This window comes from Lissotriton helveticus, chromosome 6, assembly GCF_964261635.1.
Source record: "Lissotriton helveticus chromosome 6, aLisHel1.1, whole genome shotgun sequence".
Taxonomy (NCBI): domain Eukaryota; kingdom Metazoa; phylum Chordata; class Amphibia; order Caudata; family Salamandridae; genus Lissotriton; species Lissotriton helveticus.
This window is the reverse complement of record NC_136067.1, coordinates 332925650-332947935: the sequence shown is the minus strand read 5'-3', so window position 1 is coordinate 332947935 and position 22286 is coordinate 332925650. Positions and strand designations below refer to the sequence as shown.

The 22286-nt window shown below is 46.6% G+C and overlaps 1 protein-coding gene across 3 annotated transcripts in view; it reads right to left on the bottom strand.

The window, feature by feature from the left end:
- The window catches only part of NBAS (NBAS subunit of NRZ tethering complex), a 2361081-nt gene that overhangs the window by 1098526 nt on the left and 1240269 nt on the right, over positions 1-22286 (bottom strand). The gene's annotated exons all lie outside the window — the stretch shown is intronic.

Genomic DNA, 22286 nt, shown 5'->3' with positions numbered 1-22286 from the left:
ACCTACACAGCAGAACTCTTAAATACACTGGTAGCTAAAAGTAAACAAATATCGAAACTTAAACTGGACAACACAGACAATCTAGTTTATACATGCTGAAGTAGTGTCTGGGCGTCACCGTAACTGCCAGGCCAACGGCACAATACCACTTAGCCTGAAGAAAAGAAGCGTGAATGTCGGGCACACTCCCCAGTGTCCGACTTCAGTGGGCACAGTCAGAAAGTAACATTGTACAATGGGGACCAAACAGCTGCCACCCGCAGGCCTTGCCCTGTGTTGTAAATTCTTTTTGGAGTGTCCTGTTTTTCTGACTGCTGCTATTTCACAACAAATCAAACTGTGTGTCCAGTTCAAATTAAGTTGTCATTTTATATCAACCTAATAAAAGCAGAGTTCCTCCTGTTCATCACCAGTTGTAACCAACTTCAGTTCAAAGTCTGGCCTTCCCACAAGCACCTAAACAGCTTCACTACTAAACTGACCAACCATGCAAAAATCCCTTGGATTCCCCCTCGACACAGATCTCTTCTTGAAAAGAGTATGTCGCAATGAAAAACAAGACAACGTGCTACCTGCTCTCCTCCCTTAAAAATGTGAATCATTTCCTCCCAGAAATCAGTTTTAGGATTCAACTGAATGTAAGTAAGTGAAAGAATGCCAAGGCTTTTGCTACTTATTGTTTATTCTGAGAGGTTCAACAATGACCAGAGACGTTACATAAGCTAATAACAGTGTGAAGAGAGAGGGGCTAACTTCATACCATAAACTTGAGACAGAGGCCATACAGAGCCATGTCCGCTTCCTTTGTGGAAGACAATAGGAGGCACATTTAGCTTTCACTTAGTAGGTTTATCAGTCTGCCTGCTGGTGCAAAACAGAATAGCAGACACTGCTGTTTTACTGAACATGGGCTCTATCGTACTGACAAGGTATAAGGATGTGTACCATCTTCAAATCTAGAATTGGGCCCTTTCGCTGGAGCTAAGATTAGTTCATTTAATGAAACAGAGAGGGAGGCATTGTAAATATTAGTATAAAGAAAGACTTATGATTTTAACAGTAAGTTACATTATTTGCTATTCTCACTTTTGGCGAATCTTGTACCAACTGTATTGTTTTTTTTCATAATAATTACTATTCATATTGTTTGGACCAGGACAGGATTATAAACATAAACCTTTAAAATTGTCCCTGGTTTCTTAGTGTTCTTGAATATGCATTCCTATAATAATAAAGGGTTTGAGTTCCACTAATTAACCCTGTGATATCTCATAGAATTGTTTATCTGATAGGCATCTCACATAAATATTGCTCAATGGGTTGCAGTGTAGTTGCAATCAAGTTTGCTTTCTTTCTTGCGTTAGCACATTGACAAAGTCCCTAGTGCTAGAGGGTCTAGGAAGCATATTTGCAGGTGGTGTTCTTGAGAAAAATCCAGAAAACAAATGTATCACAGTGAAGGATTAACCATCAAGGGGCTGCATCATCATGATGACTTTCTATCTTTTCTAGAAGGATCTCATAAAAGATATCCATATATACCTGGTCAAAAAAACTAGCTATCTCAAGTAAGCAGCATTACATCAGGAGCAAGGATACTATCAGGAGAAAATGTGAAAGAGAAAATACCTGTAGGCAGGTCTTTGTGGTCTACAATCTCCCTCCAGACCACACACACACACACCAAAGGTAAACTCCTGTTCTGCCTCCCTGTAAGCAAACCAACAATAGAAGCCTGGTCTTTGCCCAATTTTCATCACTCCGTTGCTCCCTAGTTAAGTTATTGTATTGTAATTACATTTATATAGCACGTACTACCTGCGATGAGGCGTCAAAGTGCTTTTATGTTATTAGCACGTTACTCTGGAGACCATAAAGGATTAGTGGTGAATTAGTATAGTGACATATTAAAGTAATTTGAATGGTGGATGTTAGTCTTTTATTTGGATTAAGAGGGATCGAAGAGGGAAATGGTTTGCACTTATATAGCGCTTGCTACCCCTGATGAGGTGTTAAAGCGCTTTTTTGGTGAGTACTACGCTAATCCAGAATCCTTAAAGGATTAGTGGAATAGTATGGCGAAATATGAAGGTAATTTGAGCAGTGGATAGGTTAGTCTGTTATTTGGATTGGGAAGGATAGTGGAGTGATAGAAGAGGGAAAAAGTTTGCACTTATGTAGCGCTTGCTCCCCCGATGAGGAGTTGAATCGCTTTTCGGTGAGTAGCACGCTACTCCGGAACCTAAACAGGATTAGTGGGGAATTAGTATAGAGAAATATGAAATTCATTTGAGTGGTGGACATGTTAGTCTGGTTTTTAGATCGAAAAGGAATAGTGGAGGGCAGGGTCTTGACTTTTTTTTTTAGTTCATAGCAGTAGTGATTATTGTTTGGCATGGGCATGCAGTTTGGCTTATGGTGAATTTACGATTTGTGTCTGGCCTCATGTGAACTATTCTGTGTGGTCTAATAATTTTATAAGACCACAAAGGGACCAATACACAAGCTTAGACACAAAGAGGCCTCAAACTCACAGAGAAGTGCCAGCAAGTTGAGGACTTGGTACCAACTGGAGATGAATGGCCCCTCATGAGCACTGTACCTTCATTTCACTGTGCTGAACATAATAACTCTCTCTAGGTATACCTAGGGGGGAGAAAGACAAGTACCAACAAATCTAAAGTTGGAACAGATCAACAAGAAATTCAGGACAAGACTCTAAAAACTGTTTTCTTCATATTGGATGAGAAGTTAATTCTCCAGACTGGGCAAAGTGTTGCCTACAGTTTTTCTAAATCAGGTCAAGACTTGGCTCTAAAAAGTCATTTGTGAACAATGAGATCGAGCTTGCTCATGACCACCTTTCTCCTCTTAGGACGTGTATTCTGAAAGAACATCTAATTAGAATGTGTTTTACATAGTGTCCTTTGACTGCCATAGGTTTGCACTGAATCAGTCTGATGCATGCATTATAGGAGATGTGTTGTACTGACTATGTATTACACTGTCTGAAATTACAGCATATCATGCATACATGGCATTCAACTGACACTAAAAAGACATGGTGGTGAAAGACCCCTCCAAATATAAACATCTTTAAAACATACGATAACATTGAACATAATAACTAATGGAGCAAAGGTAGCTCAAAGGCAAAAACATCCATTCTGCCGTATATGAGTCAGCTCTCCCACATTCACACTCTCCTCGTACTGCAACTTCTAAAAAGTTACCAAGTTTGCTCGCTCCATCTCGTACACCGTGGCAGGGAGAGCCTGATCCATTAAAGAAAACTTCTTAGTCGCCACCGGCTTACTAATGGGTTCAGTGAGAGGTATATGAAGAGGTCTAACCCTACTAAAGAGTTTAGGAATAATGGCTAAAGTAGTAGGCCTTCCTTTAGAGACTGATGCTGAATACATCCCATCATATTTAGAGCTCTGATCCAGATTAGGCGGAGATCACGGTGCCTTAAAAGGAGCTACCACTACATAGGCTCTAGTGCTGGCACTGGTAGTGATGCGCAGACGCCATGTTCAATGTATCCGCACTTCATCACTAAAGGGTTGGCACTTAGGTCAGGAATCTGATCCTACCATTACACTTCGAATATCCAGTCATAACAAAAAAAATATTATTTTATCTTTGTACTTACCTGTGCCAGATAAGGCACCAAATCCGGTTGCAATGGTAGGCGATTCATAAGCAACACCTAACTTGTCCACGTAACCAAGGACGTTTTACCCGTTATGCGCACGCTATACAAATGCCGCTACATACATACTTGACCAAGTGCATGGTAAGCTTTTTGGGGGCGACACTGTTAACAAACTTCCAACAGAATAATAGGCAGAAGTCGAAAATAAGAGAACACTAGAGTATGCAAGTGCTGAGCTGTAGGGCGTCTCTTTGTGTCGTTCGTGTTGCTTTTAATAGCAGCAGCACACAGCGGAAAAGGGCTCAAAAGGTAATGCATCAACCTATATAAAATGCAACACTCCTTCGCTAAACTTCTCCAGACAACTCCTTACTACAAAGAACTGACACACTGGAGTGTGCCTCTGTCTATGAGGCTCGGCTCGGTAAGTGGAAAGCTTAACACTGCATGGCACTTTCAATCTGTTGAAAGCTCTGACACTCTGCCACGTTCTATAAAACACATACAGCATTTGGGAAGAGAATGCAATTCGAAATTTGAAGTGTTCCCGCACTGCTAAAGATCAGCAAAATAGTCTGCTTTGAGTAGGGCAACTGAACAATGAATAATACAAGTGTTTCGCACAGTCTTGTTTTCAGTGGACGCAAAAAAAAATCACACAAGTTAAAAAAACCTTTGGAATTTAACTTGCGCCTGTAGTGGATGAATGCGAAACACCTTTGAGACAAGTATTAAAACCTGTTAAATTAGCTTTGTATGAAGTCGAGACACGACAACTGACTCTAATAAACACAAACACGCACGCCTCCTCGGTCAATTTATTTTTCCTTTTGTTGTTTAGAAGAAACTTGTTTTCCAAATGCCAGCTCAGCAGGATTCCCCTTTTAGAGCAGTGTTTTATCGCGGTTACAGCCCTTGCTATAAATTTCGTCGTGTTATAAAGCTAAAGGAGATTGGAAAAGAAATAAAAATGACTGCCGAGGTGTGGGGTGATGGATGCTAGAGTGCTTGACCTCCATCCTATCTCTGTGTCGTATAAAGCGCAGCCCTTGGTCCCCGAGGGCGACGTTTCACCCATGGTGTGGGAAGCAATTACATTTATGTTCGATCTTTCGTTTAATTTTTGACATCATGGAAGCAGGTCTGACTAAAATAGGATACTACAGTCACACACACGCAGAACTTGCTTTCTATCTGAAATTCCTTACATTTTGAGGGGTGCATAATTTCATTTGCACAATATATTTTCCTAATTCTGTTACTTCCTATCAAGGACAGAGGTTATACGAAAAAAGACAAAATGTGAAAAACAAGCCATTTCTATGGCAACACAAAGTGGAGATCACCCTTTTTGTTTCGACCAGGGTAGTCATAGAAGTGTGGAGCAGGATACATGTTACCACAGTTCAGAACAAAGGTGGACGACTTTTTCCACAAAGTTCTGGAAAAATAATTTGAGTGAAAGTATATGCTTTGCCTCTATCTATGGCTTTTAAATGTGCAGGTAATGGCACTTAGCATTGAAGTCCTATGTGGGCGGAACCTCCAAAGAACTTGATGTCCATAAATCCAGTGAGACCTAAGAGGTGGATCTGAAGGTGGGAAATTAAGAACAAGTTACTTACCTTTGGTAATGCTCTTTCTGCTGGGTACTCTATCTAACCGCAGATTCCTAACCTTGTGAATGACCCCAGGCACAAGACTGGATCCAGAGATTTTTCTCATTAATTCCGTCATGTGCCTGTAGGCGGCGTTGAGCATCTCCAACCCCGTGCATCGACATTGGTTGCTTTCTGACACCGGACGGCACCCTCACACACACAGCCGTTAGTAGTCAGATTATACCAGTGTGCAGATCTCGAATTGGGATCTTTTTAGTATAGATCAAAAAAGTTCATTCCACAGAATGCGGAGGGCGGTAGGTTGGTGAGGAATCTGCATTTAGATGGCTATCCACTAGAAAGAGTGTTACTGACTGTTCTTCTAATGGATACTTCTAACTGCAGATTCTACATCCTTGTGAATAGATACCAAGCGAAAACCTATCTACGTGGTGGGTCTGGAACATCTCAGAACAGGAAATCCTGAAAAACTGAACAGGCTAAGTGCCCCTCCTGCCAGACCTGGCTATCCATGCAGTAATACATTGTGAACGTGTCAACTGACACAAACGTTGCAGCCCGGCATAGATCTAAACAGGCACTCCGTGTGCAGGGCAGTGGTAGAACGTGTGATTTTAGTTCAATGAGCCCATAGGTCTTCCAGAGGTTGTTTCTTGGCCAGTCCATAGAAGATCTTTGTACAAAAAAAAATCCATCTGGAGACGGTCTCTTTCAATATTGCTCGTCCCTTCTTTACCCCAGAGAAACCCACGAAGAGCTGATTGTCCACTCAGTGATCCTTGGTGCAACTGATGTAGAAGCTCAGAGCTCTCTACGGGTGCAGGGAATGGAGTCTCTCTTTCTTTGAATGGATGAAGAGGAGAAAAGAATGTCAGCAGGATAACAGACTGCCAAATGTGGAACAGCGTTACAAAGTTTGGGTAGAATGCTGCCTTGGTCTTTAGCATAAACTTGTCTGGAAAAAGGTTCTGTATGGTTGATGCACAGAAAGTGCTCGTGATCGCAATGAGGAACACTGTTTTTAACCTGAGCAACCTTAGAGGACAACTGTGCATTGGCTCAAATAGGATGCATATCTAGAATGTGAGAACCAGATTGAGGTCCCACTGGGGCATCACAAAGGGTTTTGATGGAAACAAATGGGTCAGCCCTTTCAATTAAACCATTCACAAAAGGTGATTTAAATAGAGATGGCTGATCAGGCAATCATATAAAAGCGGATAAGGCCAACAAATAACCTTTCTCCATTGTCGCAGCAAGGCCTTGCTGGACTAGCTGCAAAGAGAAAAGAAGTGCATCCAATAACTGGGCCTGTAAGTGTTGGATATTCTATGAGCAATACCAAATAACACACTTCCCCCCAGCGTCCCACGTGGAGGGTGTCAAGCCAGCCAATGCACTCTTACCTGTAGGGTGCTTGTTGGAGTTTCGCAGACGCGCTATGGGCCAACTTCCCAGTACCCCACCTGTATGTTTATATTCACTAAGGCTACGCGATAAAGTTCAGGGAGGAGGGCCAGATACTGGACGCTGACGTGTTCTTGTTGTCGACCTGCGATGCAACAAGATGTGATTAGCTATGGTGTTGTCATTACAAAGAGTAATGTGAGTGGGGAATGCATTCCAGGTTTTAGGAGCCAGGTACGAAAGGACTTGCCAACAGTGGCAAGAACAAGACTTCAGGAGCAGAGGTGTTTGGTTGGGGTGTGGAAGCTAATGTAACTGCTCAGGTAGATGGAGCCTACATTGTGTAGTACTTTGAATGTGTGTGCGAGTAATTTGAACAATACACATTTGTGTATGCAGAGTAAGTGGAGGTCTCTGAGGTGGAAGGAGATATGGGTGACAGGAGGTCGAAAGTGACTTTGCCTGCTTTATTTTGAACAATCTGGAGGCTCTCGGTGAGTTGGGAAGAGATTCCAAAGTGAAGTGTTTCCTTACTCTAGTGAACTGGTGATGAGTGTGAGGGGAGACTTTTTGGCTGGCTTAACGAGGAAGCCCCCTGAAGATTTGCCGGAGTATTCTGGAGATGTGGAAGGCGGAAGAAGGGACCAAGGAGACTTGGATGGCCCTTGATAGTTTACGGTCGACCACGATTCACAGATTCCTGGCGTGACTGGATGGGGCTGGAGTGGCACCACTTTCAGTTGACCACGAGGATGAGGAGCATAGATATTAGACCTGGCAAAATTGGCGTGGGTCTCCCTTCCTCTTTTCGCATCCTATCTTTTATGTTGGCTGGATTTGGATGCTCTGGGCGCTGTGCCACTGCTAATCAGTGCCACAGCGCGAATGCTCCCTGTGTAAAGATCACTGTGTGAATTGGGACAACCATGATGCCTAGGTCTGTGTAGCATGTTCTAATAGCGAGCTACCCTCCATTACACTGTGGATTACCTTCCATGATCCTATCTGACCCCAGGAACCTGATAGGAAATTCGAATTTGATATGTTTAAGCTCAGGACAGCGAGATACACCTTTTAGTAAGGACCATTTGTATATCCCATGTTCGAAAATTCCTCTTCAGGAAACAAGGTATTTTCTTGCCTAAGCTTTCTTGTAGGCTTTGCTAGTATGTGTATTGGCCGTCTGGTTTTGGAGCAGGGGGGCCAGCTGGGTCAGACCTGGCTGGAGAGAGAGATCGGCATGCAGAGCATGGGGAGGGGCGACTCTTTCATTTGAGCAGGTCCACCTCCCACGGGCGTCTGATAGCAGGCCCCCTCATTCTGAAAGGGCAGGATGTTGCCTCGTAAACCAAGTGCTCCCCGACCCCACCGAACGGGTTCTGGCTGGATTCCGTGACTTGTGACTTTGGAGAACAAAGACTTTTTAGGTATAAAACGCTGCACTGAAAACTTTTTCAAGTGTGTTCCTTCTGGATGTCAAGACGAAACTCTGTCTGAGTGAACAGAGGAAAGGACTTTGAATCTTTTACTAAGCTTGCTGAAGAAACTACCCCAGGGCCTGAATCGAAAGCGCCTCCTGCTGAAGTCTCAAGGACATTAGACTTCACCCCGTCAGCAGTCGGATTTTCTGTGCGAGGAATTATACTTGCAAGTGAGGCCTCCATTGAGTAATCCGGAGCCTCTAGTTCTACTGTGAGGGACGCGGACTGGTAACCACTCACTGGACCTGTGTGGGCCGCTGCAGCTAAGAAAGAGCTGCTGCCGCTGAGAGCCCGCCTTAATTTGAACCTTTAAACCCTTCTCTGGATCTATGTGGGCCGCTGCAGTTAAGAGAGAGCTGCCGTGGCTGAGAGCCCGCCTTAATTTAAACCTTCACTGAATCTGTGTGGGCTGCCACAGTTAAGAGAGCTGCTGCCCCTGAGTGCCCGCACCTCGGCCAACTTTGCATCATCGTGATTTGTCCCGTGGGTAGCCGCAGCTAAGAGAGAGCTGCTGCTGCTGAGTGCCCGCATCTTGGCCAACTTTGCATCATCGTAATTTGTCCTGTGGGCCGCTGCAGCTAAGAGAGCTGCTGCCGCTGACTTGCCAACTTTGCATCATCGTGATTTGTACTGTGGGCCGCCGCAGCTAAGAGAGAGCTGCTAACGCTAAGTGCCCACACCCTTGCCAACTTTGCTCATCGTGATTTGTCCTGTGGGCTGTCGCAGCTCAGGGAGAGCTGCCGCCGCAGTGTGCCTGCAGCTTGTTCACCATCGTCAAAGATTGTTGCTATCATCTCGTGGGCCGCCACAGCTACGAGAGAGCTGTGCGCCCACCACGGAGCTGCACGACACGAGTCATCGCCACCACCAGCCCGGGCCACCGCAGCCGCATGCTGCTGCTGCTGCTGAGAGCCCGCCTGTCCCCGAGTGCCCAAATCATTGTGGGTGCACGTTGCGGAACACTGTAGCCAAGACTTGTGGTCGCTGGGAGTCCGCCTGTCACCGTCTCCGCTTCTTCGAGAAGCTGCGTGCTGTGACCCCTTCCAATGGCAGGTACCTGGTGCGCAACGGGTCACGTAGGCCCCAGCCTTGAACTCAGTCAGCTCCACGTTCTGGTGGATATGTTAGTGTATTCTGAAGTCCTTACTGATTTACGTACATTGTAGCTTGTTAAAACGCTTTTGAGAGAATTGAGTTAAACCTTAGATAAAGATACTATTTTTCTATACCTACTTGAGTTGTGTCCCTTTTGTGGTGTTGTTACTGCCTTATTGTGCATGGTCGTAAATGCTTCACACCCTGCTCTGAGGTAGGCCTAAAAGCTCGTGCCATGTTACCACAGGGTTGAGCAGGGGTTATCAAAGGGGGTAGCCCTCTTGCCCTGACTTAGGAAGAAGGGTCCCTATTTGGACATTGGCGTCAGCCATTGCCAACCAAAGACCCCCATTTCCAACAATAGAGTTGAGTCCTTTCTGAAGACTAATACCTCCACCATGTCTAAGTTGAGTTTCGAACAGCTGGATTTCATCCAGAGGGTGACTTCTGACACGCACTCAATGAACTTTGCTTGGGTGCTGGAGGTGTCCATGGAGAGGGTGAGTTGTGTGTCGCAGGTGTAGGAGATTATGTTGCTTCCAAATATTTGCACAATGTTGGTGAATGGGGCTATGTGGATATTGAAGATAGTGGCACTGCAGGAGGACCCTTGGGGGACTTCACAGATGAGCTTGGTGGGTTTGGGTGTGTAAAAGGTAGGCTGGTTGAATATCTGTGTGCATCCTGTGAGGCAAGAACAGATCCACTGAAGAGCTGTTCACAAATTCCTGACTGGTGGAGGCATTGGATGAAGATCAGGTGGGAGGTGGAATCAAAAGCTCCGGAAAGTTCAGGAAGAATGAGGGCTGCAGTGTCGTATAGGTCCGTGATGGTTGGATGGCATCAACTGCAGCAATGAGGACTGTTTTGGTGATATAATTTGGGCTGAAGCCTAAATGAAATGGGCCCAAAATGTTGTTGCCGTCCAGGTGGCTTGCTAATCTCCTGTTAAGGAGCGTCTCCAAGACTTTTACTGGGTAAGGTACCAGTGAGATGTGTCTGTAGTTAGCTGGCGAGTATAGCTCTGCAGTCGGGTTCTTCAGTAAGGGCAGGATGGTGGCATGTTTCCATGAGTCGGCGAAGGTAGCTGTGGTTAAGGAATCATGAAGGATGGGGGTGAGGGCAGTGCAATTGGGGTCAAGTCCTCTTGCGAAGGCAAAGTGTTGGCAATGGTGTGGGGGGGCTTCAGAGTGGATGGCAGTGGTGGTTTCTGTGTGGGTGATAGTGGGCCAACAGGTCTCAGTGATTTCTGAAATGTTGTTGTCATCTACATGGAGGGCTGTTGGAGTGGAAGGTTTTGGTTAGGGTGAAAAGTTGTCGTAGATGGTGCTTATCCTATCATGGAAGAAAAGAACTAGCAGGAAGCAGAGTGAAGGTGGTGAAGCTGGTGGCGATTATGTTTAAGTGTTTTTTTTACAATGGAGAAAAGTTGCTTTGCACAGTTGGTGCGGTCATCTATCCTCTCTATTAGGCTTAGGGATTGGTTCTCAAATGTTGGTGGTATTGTCGGAATGCGGATTTGTAGGTTTGTTTGCCATTGTCGTTGTGGGTCTCCATCAGCGCACAAGCTACTTGCAGTGGTGTGTGTAGAAGGTCCCAGATTTAAACTGAGGGTTTGGTGAAGGTGCATAAGGTAAGTATGGCTCAGGTCAGAGGAGGCTTGTCGAGGTGCCCTCCGGCTGGAGAGACGCCGGAGGTGGTGGTAGGAAGGAGCGTAGGAGTGTGGTTCAGGGTAGGGGGGTGGCACCAAGACAGGAAAAAGCTGCCACAAAAAGGCACAGAACATAAATGAGAATGTCAGAGGCAAGGCAGAACGGACTGAAAAACGCTGCAAAAAGTGCCACAAAGAAAGGAAAAGGACAGACAAAAAAGTGAGAGGAGGATACAAAGTGAGAAGAGTGAAGCAAAAAGCGGAAAAAATTAGAGGAAAAAGTGAGGGAAAAGTGGCAAAAAGTGAGGAAAGAAAGGAAGTGAAAGAGTGATCCGAGTGTGAATGGGGCTCAGGACCAGCAGATAAGCAGTAATGCGGGTCCAAAATGGCCAGACCTGGCTGGAGGGCCAAGGCAACCAGGTAAGGAGGTCAGAAAAGGCCAGAATACTTCTTCCCGGGCATCCTACCGGGTGACAGTGCACTGCTGAGGTTAAATTAAAGAGGTTTTGCATTGGTGTCAATGGGTGGTTGTGGGAGATTATGGTTGGTTGCCCCTTGGGGCTTAAAAGCTGTCGATTGGATCCCCAGTCTATGCCTCAAAATGCTTAGGAGGGCTGCTGTCGCTGAGGCAAGGTTTGACGTGGTCTCTGCAGAAAACCTTTTCCGAAGCCTCAAAAGGGGGAATACTGCTGTGAAACTGCCAAGTTAGCAGTGCTAGGCCGAGGCAGCACACTGTTGCTTTTCTCGCTTTGAAGTGCTCCGATGCAGAGTTCACCTTGTCTCCGAGACAAAAGACATCAAAAGGCATATCCATGAGTAAATGTTGGACATCACTTGAGAATCCTGTGGGACATATCCAGGCAAGGCACCAAAGCGCCACCCTGGTACCAACTGCTCAGTCAAGACAGTTGATATTGTCCAGGCCTGATCTAATTACATACTTTGCGGCATTCTGGCCATTCTCAATAATTTGTTGAAGGTTGGTACGAAGGTCTTCTGGGGCCGCTGGTAAAATATCAGCCACCAAGGCCCATAACACATGCAAATAACACCCTAGAAGGTAACTTGAATTTACAGACCTGAGCGGAAAGCCTGTGGATGAGGACATGCATTTTCCAAATGCCTCTAAGCGTTTCGACTCTCTGGTGGAAAGGACCGGAACGCATTAGGGTTCAGTTCTTCTGGCGAGGTCTGGTCTATTAGACTCACTGATGTCAGGTGCCTCAGGAAGAAAGATAGTTCCCTTGGATTTAGTCTGTCTCTCATGGCTATTCTGTCATTGACGGGAAGGAAAGATTCTGGCTTCACCCAGGTTCTTATGAGAGTGCCCAATTGTGCATCACTGAAGCGGCTCTTCTGAAGTCTGCCCTGGCTGCTGAACTTCGGTGAGGATATTTGTTTTCACCTCTACTGAGGGCAGCTGTTGGTCAAAGACTTCTGCTGCCCTCCTGATCACCATGGCAAAAGAAGCAGATTTCTCAGGTAATGGGACCAGGCGGAGAGTTGAGGCCAGTGTCTGAGGATGTGTCAAAGCAACTAGTAACTGGGAGGTCCAGAAGCAGGATTTCATCATCATAAAGTTGTAATTCAACATCACCATCATCGTGTGGCTCAGGAACCCGAAAATGTTTGCAGTAAAGAAAGCATTCCGGCTAGAAAAAAAGTGAGGCTGGGGTCAAGTATGGCACATGTTCGTCCAAGGTCAAGTTGGAGTCTCTTCCCAATCCAATATAAATGTGATTCTTTCTTTGGCATCAACACATGGGTATCTGGAGTGGGTCGCCATCCTGTGTGAGGAGTCTGGGTAGGCATTGGCACCTAAGTTAGAAAAGACCCAACAATGGGGGTCAAGGAGCACAGTCAGTGTCGGGGAAAGCACCAGCGAAAACCCTACTGGATTCACTGGACGCCTCCTTTCATCCACTGGGCCTGGAGGCACACCAGAGTGAGCAGGTAGGGTACCAAAAATGTGCATGGCATCTTTAAAAGTCTGAATCTACTGTTGCGTCGCTGATGGACCCCAAAAATCGTGGTTCATCGGAATACAGTCTGGATCCGGGTCCGAGGCACGGGAACGTGACCAAGATGTGGAGTACCCTGACGTCTGCCTGACTTTCTCCTGATGAGTGGCAAGAAGACGGGGAGTCACATTTTAACTTCTTGTGTTTCTTTTTGGATTAGGACTGACCCGAGTATTTTGAGTTGGATGACAATCTCTCTCGAATCTAACCTGGACCGCGAACAGCTCTACGTCCTAGACTTTGTCTGGGACTGGGCCTAATGTGCTCTTCTATGATGCTCCATGAGGTTGGATTTGCTGTCTCAGGTGGCCTTCGGATTTATCCAAGATCATGCGTGCCACGATTTCAAGTCATGCTGGGAATCCCGACACCAGAGGCAGACCTTGTGGGGGTCAATCACCAACATCTGCTTACCGCAAACCTTGCAGGGTTTTAACCTTGTGGTCTAGGGGCAGACATGTCCCTTGCACACTGGAAACATTTTAGAAAAAAAGTTTCTGTCATGTGACAGAAGCAAGGGAGCCAGCACCAGATCCACAATGGAAGGCACGGAAACAAAGAAACTGATGTTGACGCACGGAGGTGGCTTTCATATTGTGTCCCTGACATCACTTCCGGGGTGGAACGGATCTGACGTGGAGGTGCACTATACCACCTACTGGCAAGCGGGGGTAAAGCTGAGAAAAATCTCTGGATCAAGTCTGCCGATATTCACAAGGTGAAAAATCTACAGTTAGAAGTATCCATCAGAAAGAGGAAGGTGGATGCTGGCTTTAAGGGGAGAGACTGGGAGTGTTCAGGTGAGAGCATAATATGTGCTTGGGCCTGGCACCCCTTCATCCTCTTCCATATCTCCTCACAGCTGGTAGCCCTATGTAGGTGGCACCCGTGGTGCCTCATAAAATCAATCAACCTGACATTCGAGATGGCCAGCTCTAGGGGCAGAGGACATCAAAGCCTCCAGAAGCCTCCCGAAGGTTCGAATAAATTAGAGTTCCAGAAGACAAGATGAAAAGCCAACAACACACTCAGAGGCTATGAGATCACCTGAGATGCTCATACTCCTTTTAACAAAAGGTATAAATGAACAACAACTGCAAACTTAATTTAACTAAGCAGCAAATAGCAAATGGAGAAAAGGAAAAACGGGCTGGAATGCAAAGAAAGAGTAGATTTGTTACAGAGTGCTTATCAATAAATTAAGAGTGAGGATCAGAGGGAACAGTACTAACCCAAGTGGAGGTTTAAACAACGTTATTACTACTGAAAACGTATCTACAAGAGAAACTTATATAATAAATGTGTGCTACCAGCAAATAAATATAGCAGCAGTCAGGAAGCTCTTCTAATCAGAATGAAACTGGCCTGTAGGACAATCTGACTATGCCAGAAGGGCCGGTGTGACCAATCAGTCTCTCGGACAATTTTTTTATTATTCCAGCTTTTACTGGTAATTTCCCTGATATGACTACAAACAGGCACAAATGCATGCAGCCTCCCTCCCATAACATGCAAAGCACTTGTACAGCGTGTCCTTAAAACTTAAAAACTGGCTAGATTTACAAACTTGGACCACTTTTTTAGCCATCTGATTCACTATTCCGGGGCACTTTTATTTTGCTGCCCAACCCAGGGCATATATTCTGTGCCAGCGAGGCCCTGCTTCTTACATATACAAACTCTGCCAACAGTTTGAAAACAGAGAATGATTCAGAGCAATTCTTGCAGGGGAGGGTGAATGTAAGGCATGTGATTTATTAAGTCAGCAGAGGAGCAGTAGCGATTGGTAGTGTTAAACTACGGACCTGGGAGCATTCACTAGTGTGGCTTACCTAGACCCCTCCTGCTGTGCTAGATAGATGATGACTTCACATGATGTTTATGAAGGTCCTGGACTTAGAACTCGGCATGCTTACGCCCTCCTTGGGCGAGGTTTTTTCTCAGCAATGGCTATTCAGGGACTGCTATTTCTCCTGCTGACGATTGGCACTTATGAACCATTCATATACAGCGTTTCTCTCATTTACAGCACAGATTAATAGGGTGAAAGCAACATGTTTCTATCTTTGAGTTTTAAGAAAATGTGATTCCCCGCTCCCTATAGTCTGTTGACAGACTGTTGTGAAGACAATTATCGGCTCAGGCATCGGCTACTGTAATTCACTTTATACAGGATTACCTGTTTATCAAACATAGAGGTCGGGGCTCCTTTAAATATGGGGCAGCCTATCATATACTTGGTCTTCCAGCACCCTCTTCGATCTCTCAGCATCTTACTACCTTATAATGGTTACCGGTAGCCAGGAAAGGGGTGTTCAAGGCCCTCTGAATCTGTCACTGTGCCTTCCGCAAGCAAGGTACTTTCTACCTCCAACTGCATCTCTTCCACTATCAGCCTTTCAGAATGCTTCAATCAGCCTCTGCTAATCTCATGCATGTCTCCAACGTCATCGGCGCATGCAAGGGCAGACGCTCCTTCTACTATCTTGTGTTAAGGCACGATAACCATCTCCTGGGTCAGGAAACAACCTTTACAACGCAGTCATTACATCGCAACATCCTTTACATCGCATGTCATTACAACGCAGCCATTACATTGCATGTCACTACAACGCATGTCATTACAATGCATGTCACAATAACGCAGGCATTACATCGCAAGTCATTACAACACATACCATTACAACGCATAGTACCCTTACACTATCCGACACTTACCCTACTGTTGCACTCACTGGAGTTAGAATAGTAATTTTTTACCCCTACACTATACAACACTTACCCTACTGTTGCACTCACTAGAGTTAGAATAGCAATTTTTACCCCTACACTAGCCAACACTTACCCTACTGTTGCACTCACTGGAGTGAGAATAGTAGTTATTACCTCTATACTATCCAACACTTACCTTTAATGCAATATAATAGTATGCATTGTAATGGTATGCGTTGTAAAGGTATAATGCAATGTAATGGAATGCGTTGTAAAGGTCGTTTCTGAGCATTGCGATGTAATGGCATGCTAAGTAATAGAATGCGTTGTAAAGGATGTTGCAATGTAAAAACTGCATTGTAAAGGTATGCATTGTAAATGTATGCTTTGTAACGTCATACATTTTGGGACGAGAATGTCCCTTGCATTATATGCAGGCATGTTCCTCTACACTTAGTGTCCTACTGCATGCATACATGATGAAATGACTTTTAATTTACCCTGGCAATATGCTAATTGAAGCATGCGCGCAGAGGTCTAGGCCTAACCCTGACTATGTGAGGTCCTGGACCAGTCCTGTGACCTGGATGGCAGTGATGGCTACAACACACACTATTTTGCTGAACAGATATTATGTTAAATCTGTTTCTTTGCTTCACATTGTTTTAGACTTGGAGGAGCAGAGAGAAAATATTAAAATTAGACTTCTACTCAGCTTTATCCAATTTTATTCTATCACTACTTACACTATTTGCACTGCTTTTTCAGTTGCCTAATTACATCTATTTAATATCTGCACCACCCATTTGTTCAAACACTAGTCACTGGGTTTTCACAGCCTTTATCATATCATTTGACTGTGGATACATTCTCTCCTGGGTAAGGAGAACCCACATGATGTTAAAAAGGGTGGAACAGATCGGCAACTGATGGGAGAATTTCACCTACCCTTGGGATTACTTTGACCTTGTTTGTTTGCCCACGTGTACTTAGTTATATTAAATCATGCATAATGTTTCACTTGGGTTCTCCACTTTTTAGAAACTAACACTTGGTTATGTCATTGGCATTTTGTGAGTTGAGTCCTTTTTCTTACTTTTTCTCACTTTCCTCACCCCTAGATACTTCTTGTTTATTGGGGCAGTGATGGGTGTCATAGTTCATGGGTGGTGGGATGGGTGTGCGGGGGTGGGCAAAGGTGTGCAATTAAAAAAAAAATATATATCATTTTAAAAAACACTTAGCTTGCGTGCCAGGTACCGCATCTCTGTTTCTTCTCTCCTCGTCAGACTGAGGCACAGGAAGCACAGCCAGGCTCCCCTGACCAATCACAACTCTGCAATGCAGCGTTGTGATTGGTTTTGCGTGTCCTGGTTCAACGCTCAACCAGGGAATGGTGGCCTGGCCTTGTTCTCCACGCAGGCTGTACTGCAGCTTGCATGGAGAACGGGGAAAGTGCGCATGACTGGTTTGGGCGGACTGAGAGGGCCGATCACACAGTCATTGCAAACTTAGGAGTGGGCAAACCACTACTTCCCTGCCCTGCTCCGAGAGCAGAGCAGCCCCGCCCACTCATCTGCAAAGCAGCAGAAAACATTAAATGATAATAACTCAAAGTTATTAGTATTCTATGTTTCCTTTACTTTGCAGTGCACTGCTTAACAGCAGTGGGGTTGTTGGACTTGGCCCTTCTGGCAGGTTCACCCCTGAACTTTTTGCCTTTTAATGTTACATCAGTTCAATGATTTCTGGTCTTTGCGCACTTTAGCACTGTGGCGCAGTGTAAAGTGCGTGCGCTCTCTGAGTGCGTGTGTGAGATTGGCCTGGAGTGGATCATCTCGTTCCTCGCCGAAAGAACACAAAGAGTCCGCCTCCCCCCGTTTCGCTCCGAGGCCACCGAAGTCATCTGCGGCGTCCCGCAAGGATCTTCACTCAGCCCCACCCTCTTCAACATCTACATGAAACCTCTCGCAGCCATCGCACGCCAGCACAACCTCAACATCATCTCTTACGCCGACGACACCCAGCTGATCCTCTCCCTCACCAGAGACCCGGACACCGCCAGAACCTGCCTACACGAAGGGATGAAAGACGTCGCCGAGTGGATGAAGGACAGCCGCCTGAAACTGAACTCGGACAAGACGGAAATCCTCATCCTGGGATCTTCGCCCTCCGCCTGGGACGACTCCTGGTGGCCCCCAGCCCTGGGCACCGCACCCAAGCCAACCGACCACGCACGCAACCTGGGCTTCATCCTGGACCCCTCCCCCTCGATGACCAGACAAGTCAACGCCGTCTCCTCATCGTGCTTCAACACCCTGCGTATGCTTCGCAAGATCTTCCGCTGGATCCCGACCGAGACCAGGAAGACTGTCACCCAGGCACTCGTCACCAGCCGACTGGACTACGGAAACGCCCTCTACGCCGGAACCACAGCCAAGCTACAGAAAAGACTTCAGCGCATCCAGAACGCCTCCGCCCGACTCATCCTGGATGTCCCCCAACGCAGCCACATCTACAGCCACCTGAGGAACCTGCACTGGCTCCCCGTCGACAAGAGGATCACGTTCCGGCTCCTCACCCACGCACACAAGTCTCTCCACGACCTGGGCCCCAAGTGCCTCAACGACCGCCTGACCTTCTACACGCCCACCCGCCAGCTACGGTCCACCAGCCTCGCCCTCGCAGAGGTACCACGCATCCGAAGAGCCACCGCCGGAGGAAGATCCTTCCCTTACCTGGCTGCCAAGACTTGGAACTCCCTCCCCATCCACCTTCGGCTGACCCAGGACCATCTCGCCTTCAGGAAACAACTCAAGACCTGGCTGTTCGAGCAGTAGCATACCCCTCCCCCCAAGCGCCTTGAGACCCTCCCGGGTGAGTAGTGCGCTATACAAATGGCATGATTGATTGATTGATTGATTGCCCTCCCATAGGAATGCATAGGAAGGTGTGTATCCATGGTAATTCCTGATGCGTGGGGAGTGCAAGGTTGAGTTTGGTATGTGCGGATTCGAGTGATTAAATGCTGCGCGATGATGTGTGCGGCTTTAATGTGTCTAGTGTGGAAGTATCACTTCTAGAAGTTGGCCTGCCTGTGCAGTACATGTGAATTGACTGTCTTGCTTGTGATTGGCTGGAGCTGGCTGGTGTGCCTGGCTCCAGAAGTCAGGATGGGTCTGCCCAGGTGGTGAATGGGGAGATCTGCATGTTGATGGCAGGGAAGGGCTGCACCGGGGACCAGAATAGGGCTGGGCTTTCCCTCCACAATGCTGGCTCCGCCCCCTGTGGTGCGACTGATGACCCTAGCCTGTCTTGTGAATAGGGAGAGGGGCTGAGCAACAGAGTGTTCCAGAACCAGCTGTGTCTGGTTTTTCCCTACACCCTAGAGACAAAGGGATTTTGTGTATAAAAAGAGGCTGTGACCTCATGTTAAATGTTCTTGTTTCCTGACTTGAATCTACCAGGGGCGTGCTGCTGCTGGGGCCCAGGGGAAGGCTTGCCGCCCTGGGCCCTGCCCAGCCCCTGGATTGCTGATGGACTCCTTGAGGATCCTTCTGCATTACCCTTTCTGCCTGGAAAGACTTATGGGACCCATGGGCTGTATCTTCCTTGCCCCCCCAGGACTTTTTGCAAACCTTTTGTGGTGAACTGGGGTTTCTATGCCCCCCTGGCGCCTGGAAGCGCTGTGCTCCTTTTCCTGGTGGCCCCTTTAAGAGGGAATTCCCTGGGGAGGGATTTCCCGTGTGTATAGTGCCTTAATTGCCCGGTTGCCACTCCGCCTATTTAATTCTTTACTTACGAGTGCCACCCCGTTTATATGCACCCTAGCGGATGCCCGCCCCGCTTCTGCGTTTATTTTTAAAACCGAGGGTGCCCACCCCTCATTTTGCCCCTGTTAAATCACCGCCACGGCCCTTGCGCCGCAAAATAGGAAGTCAAACACCGTAGTGCCTGACTCTGGGCGGGACGTCCGGTTTTGCAAGGAAGTCCCGCCCACTGTCGCGCTGTGATTGGCCGGCGCCCGCCCGGAAGAGGAGTTTGGTCCAGAGCCTTGCGCTCCACACTGAGTCCCGGTCCCAAGGTGGGGGACCGGGTGAAGATGAGCGTAAGAGCGGGCGGGGCTCCCATGATGTAAGAGAGAGCCCCGCTCTCTGCCTGAAGATGTCCGCCGAGCCCCCCGTGAGAGAAGGAGAGCCCCGGCAGACTGCCCCCAGAAGACTGCATCCCCTGCCGCCTCCGGAGAGCAGCCGGTGAGTAGAGCTGCTCATAAAAGTGCAACACCCCCATTTACAAATGCAGCTAATTCAAACTTCTCACACACACATACAAAGCCCTACACAACACAAGACTAGAATACCTGAACAGCTACACTGTCACCAACCCACCAGACACCTATGTTCTGCCTCACTCACTCGCATACACTCCCTGCATTCGTAAAAGCAAAACTGGAGGTCGCTTATTCTTTTACATCGCACCCAAGACATGAAACACCCGCCATTCAACACATTAGAGCCTCCAACTCACTTCTTGATTTCATTACAAGACAGGAGGCTACATTATGCATTAATCCTTTAATGCAACTCACAAGCAGCCGCTTACATCATAGAAAGAAAGAACTAGAATGCAGTGACAACATAACAACAATATAAGGCATGAGCAACAACAGAGCTGCCTCTCTTAAATGCGGCTCGCAAGCAGATAAGTTGCTCTTACTTGCTCTTTGTATATTTCCCATTGAATGCTTCCCTACTTCTTTATTCATTGCCTGTCTTTGTTTTAATACACTATATTCATTGCCTTTATGTTTTCACCTCTTGGACGCTCATGACAAGCTCAGCTCGTCATAAGCCACGGCGCTCCGGTGCTCATGACGAGCTGAGCTCGTCATGACCGCGCCCGTTAGATGGAACGCTCGCACGCTGGGCTGATTCCCCTGCTGTGTTGAACGTCCCATTGGAACGGGCGCGGTCATGACGAGCTCAGCTCGTCATGAGCATGGGGGCGCTGTACGCACCCCCCCTCCCCCAGCACAGGGGGGGAATCCCGCCAGCGGCGAAGGGGTTAATAGTGTTTATTTTAATAGTATTTATTCAGCTGATCTTGTGATTTAACTGTAACTGTTTGATTTGCCTTTGTCTTCTGCTTCTTTCCCTTTGATTTCTCAAGTGCTGGTCATTTCCCCGATCCTTTTTACCCCTGCCTCCCTCCCATCGACCAATTTACGGTCGTCGATTATCTGCCCCCCCCCACCCCCAACTCACCTCTCCTTGCCACCGGAGCCTTTATTTCGGGCGGGCCACGCAATTGAAATTACACAATTAATTTTACCTCTTTCGCTTATGTTTACATTTTTAGCTCTTCAGACGCGCTCGGTTCTTCCTCACACGAGCGCGTCTTCCAGCTTTGAAGAGGAATGGGCCTCGGAGGCGGCTGCGCAGCATGCCCCGCCTGCTGAGGCTCATTCCTCTAATCCCCCGGCAGCGGTTGGCTCGAGCGCGTCAGTTACATCGCGCTTGCCAGCCGCTGCCCGGAGACTTGATCAGCTGTTGCCTCAATTGCCTTGTTTGCCTTTTCCTTCATTTTTCTAGATTTTCGCCTTTCTGCCCCCAAAAACTGTGACTAAAAAAAAAAAAAGCTGTTAATTCTGACAGCAAGCCAGGAAGGGAACAACCCACTTTTCTCCCCCTTCCTTAAAATAATTTCCGGAATATTATTTATAAATATAAGAAATTTAATTAATTAAGTTGGAAATAATTTATTAAAACAGCTAAATACATAAAAAATATTTAATAAAATAAATTTAAAAAAGAGCATTTTATAAATTCATTGGTTCAATAATTTTAAGCTATTCTAGTTATATTTACCTGTCATGCCTGACATGGAATCAGATGATGCTATCGCTAGTTCCCCTAACCATACTAATGTTCTAACAAAGGCAGATGAGGTCCTGCATGATGGACACGGTCAAGGAGACCCTTCCTACAAGAACATGATGACGAACCTCCTTGAGATCCTGAAAATCTATACTCCAAGAGCAGTAAAAAATTGAAACATTGTGAAGGCACTATTAGAGGTTGTGGTACCTCACTTGACCTGGGAGGTCCTAGCACCTCACGCTTGTAGGGAGGCCCCCACGCCTCAAAAGATACAGCTGTCCCTCGCGACACGAATAGGATGGGTGTCCCTAGTGGCAGGAACTTGGCGGGTGTCCTTAGCGACACAAATTTTAATAGTGCACGTGATGATGCAGGTACCGATTTGGACGAAGATGAAGTCTTCGACAACCCCTATGATGAGTTAATCCTTGACTTGGACGATCAAGATCTCAATGACCTGGATTTTAATATCGAGTCTGAGGTTGACTCTTCCCCCTCTGCTAAAGACGCCATTTTTGATCCCTTGGGTGGCGAAATGTTTTCTCCCCTCAACATCTCCCACCCCAATAGTTACAAATGGTTTCCCCAGGATCATGTCTCTAAATTCATTACCAGATGGCTAAGAAATTCTCTTGAGAGAGACACGTAATACCCTGAGATCTGAATGCCCGAGACCCTGCATCGAGGACAAGGTCTGTCAGACCCCTAATCTCGATCCTGACCTTATTAAATTTCTCTTTAAATTGAGTAAGGACCCAAG